Below are 3,005 nucleotides of genomic sequence, written 5' to 3'. Positions count from 1 at the left end.
CATATCCCGTTTTTGTTTAAAATTTCTGAAGGAAAAACTGCCTGATAACATGAATGAGCCAAGAAAAGGAGGCACAGCTACAGATCAAGGCATAGTTTTAAAATGATAGTTTTTGCTATTAATAAGGGGACCAATATAGGCCAGAAAATAAATGCAAAATCAGTAAATATAGGGCAACAACTGGGAATTTACCCATCTGGTCAAATGCCACATGGTGTCAACCCTGGAAGATGGGAACAATGTCACTGAAAGACAGCATTGAACACTGGTTCCCTGAACTGTAGGCTGAAAAATATAAAGTTTTTGGAGGTGGATCTGATACCTGTTCAAATAAGTGGATCCAACCTGGTTTCACTGGCATTTACATTCTCTACCCAATGACCCTGACACAAAGTTCCCAAAAGGTCATGGAGATAATGAACAACAGAAAATCAGAAGGTCCAACTTCTCCATGATACAGTCTCAGCCTACATATGGAGGGTCCCTTTTTTTTTTTTTTAACAGTACTGGGGATCAAACCCAGGAGCCTGTATGTGCTAGGTACCTCCTCTTAACACTGAGCTACATCCCCAGATCCCCTGTACCCTTCTCTAAATTTTATTTTGAGACAAGGTCTAAGTGGCCCAAGCTGGCCTGGCACTTGTGATACTCCTGCCTCAGCCTCCTAAAGAGTTGGGCATGTGCTACCACGCATAGATCCATTCTGTCTCTTAACAGTTTTAAAATACGAATGGAGGGCTGGGGATATAGCTCAGTGGCACAAGCGCCTGCTTGGCAAGTGCAAGGTCCTAAATTTCATTCCTGGTACACAAGAGACAAACAAACATAGAAAATACTAATGGAAAATATGAGGAAGTGACTAGGGAGTTAAGAGAAGAATTTAAGTTACCTTTAGCAAAATTTAAGTTACCTTTAGCCAGTATTATTTTCACTTTATCCCTAACTGCCCTCAACTAAAAGAAGTTGTATTTTTATATGCTTTATGAAAAAGGTCCCCCCCCCCCAGCCCAAATAGGATGACCACTCTGACTAATCATTACAATGTTCAACATTTCCTATTTTTGGTTATTACTATATCACTCTCAAATTTTGGTTAATCTGCCTAAAATTCCCGGCATCACAGCACCCACAGCCCTGGGAACCCATCCCACAAAGAGAAATGATCTAACAAGTTTAAAATTCTCTACTCACAAAGAATCAAAAATAAAGGTTTCACTCTTCTTATGTAGAGACCTGACACCTCACACAATGGTCCTCTGTTGGAGGGACACGGTTCTATAACAGTGTGTTCATCATGGAGTTAATTGTGAAGGGAAAATAAAGTAGACCGGTAATTCTTATTAGAACTATTTTTCTTAAGATTCTTTGCAGATCCTAAATTTCTTCTAAATCTATAATGACCAAGCACAGGATTGGGAACATTACTTTTGAGGCTCATTCTCTAAGGAGAAAACTCAGTTCTAAGTAGGGATATTTACCTGAGTTCTAGCCTTTTCAACCTAAGATTATACCTATTGCCTAGAAAAATAAAACATTAAGTGCCCATCCTGGTTCAAAGAAAAAGTTCATAAAAAATTAAGCTATATAATGTAAAATGTCAAAACTCAGATGGTGCTACATAAGACATTTTGCTTTTTTTCTTAGGAGCAAGGTATACCGAAACTTTTCTCATTTTATCTGCACACTTCCATGTCCCAGAGTTGAGGGCAGGCTGTACAACAGGGCCCATTACATCTTCTGGAGTGAACCACTTGCAGCACTTTTCTTCTGGCCTTCACCACAAGGAAAAAAAGTCTCATGTGCTATATATGACTCCGCAAAGGGATAAAGAAATTTGTTAAACAGTAGCTACTCATCTCAGGGAAGTCAATAGAATTCCATCACTGGATTCAAACTGTGTTGTTTTCTTTTATCATTCTTTCAACTAAGTGAAAACATGCATTCACAGGATTAGCTGCTATACAAGTTGGTCCTTTCTTAGAAGAGTGAGAAAAAATTTTTTTAAATATCAAATTTCCAAAAACTTCTAAAAAAGAAGTCAATATTGTCCTTCTCTAGGAGAAAAAAATTTCTTTTGTTCAAAAATGTGGGTTTAGATGTGTAAAAATGTGTATCTACAGAAACTGATGGTTTATTCATATAGGAAATCAACCTTAATATCTTCATACTTCCTTATAATATCAAACGTTTAATTACAATAGTGGACCTTTGTTCTGCTCCAGTAAACTATGTCAGGATAAGTAAGCCAGGATTTTGAGATATATGTAACTGTTTTAACATCTCTTTCATTTCAAATCACGCTATTTGGAAGTTACTGCTGCAGTCTTAACTGTGCTTCTCAGATAGTGGCCAAAGCTGGAAGACATTTTTAAGAACCCCTGAAGTCATCCACACTTGCTGTTTATATACTCTTCTTGTTTGGAACAAAGTGAAAGAATTCACAAATATCATGACCTAAGCACCTGTTTAAAACTAAACACATATGCCTTCACCTTGCCAAATGATTTCTTTGTAATTAAGCAAACCACAGCAGAAGCCCCACGTCAGCTGGATTTTTTTTTACTGGAGACGTCACAGGATAACTGCATCCTAAGGGCTTCTCCGTGCTGAAGCTCAGAAGTAGAACAAAAGAAAACCATCTTTTTCATTCCAAACCATGGAGGTGATGTGTAGAAAGACATCCATATTTCAAGACAGGGAAAGAGGGTGATTAAAAGAAGAACCACTGCTCTAGAAGACAATGCAGAAATATCTGAGGGAAAAAAAATAAGAGGAAGGTTAGACTAGGAGCTTGTGCATAAGCTTACTTTAATAAATATTTAAAACACATATAAAGAAAACAATATTTTATATTATACACTGTCTAAAAGAAAAGTGCCTAACTATAATACTGATATGATCGGGCCGAGACCCACACAGAACCAGACCAGACCTTCTGACACGAGAGGAGTCTTTACTGGGGGCAGTGACACAGCAGGCTGCCCAGCGGACTAGGACAGCCCTGA

The 3,005-nt window shown here is 38.0% G+C and overlaps 1 long non-coding RNA gene across 2 annotated transcripts in view; it reads right to left on the bottom strand.

Annotated features, from left to right (window-relative positions):
• Positions 1-1,343: 1,343 nt before the first annotated feature.
• The window catches only part of LOC102005036, a 10,446-nt gene continuing 8,784 nt past the window's right edge, over positions 1,344-3,005 (bottom strand). For both annotated transcript variants that reach the window (XR_001233315.1, XR_260366.2), the window contains exon 5: positions 1,344-2,752. This is a non-coding gene — a long non-coding RNA (uncharacterized LOC102005036). The remainder of the gene's footprint in view (positions 2,753-3,005) is intronic.

The sequence above is a fragment of the Chinchilla lanigera genome, unplaced genomic scaffold, assembly GCF_000276665.1.
Source record: "Chinchilla lanigera isolate Chin_1 unplaced genomic scaffold, ChiLan1.0 scaffold00015, whole genome shotgun sequence".
In the NCBI taxonomy this organism is placed as follows: domain Eukaryota; kingdom Metazoa; phylum Chordata; class Mammalia; order Rodentia; family Chinchillidae; genus Chinchilla; species Chinchilla lanigera.
The sequence above is the reverse complement of the archived record's forward strand: the minus strand, read 5'-3'. Positions and strand labels throughout refer to the sequence as shown.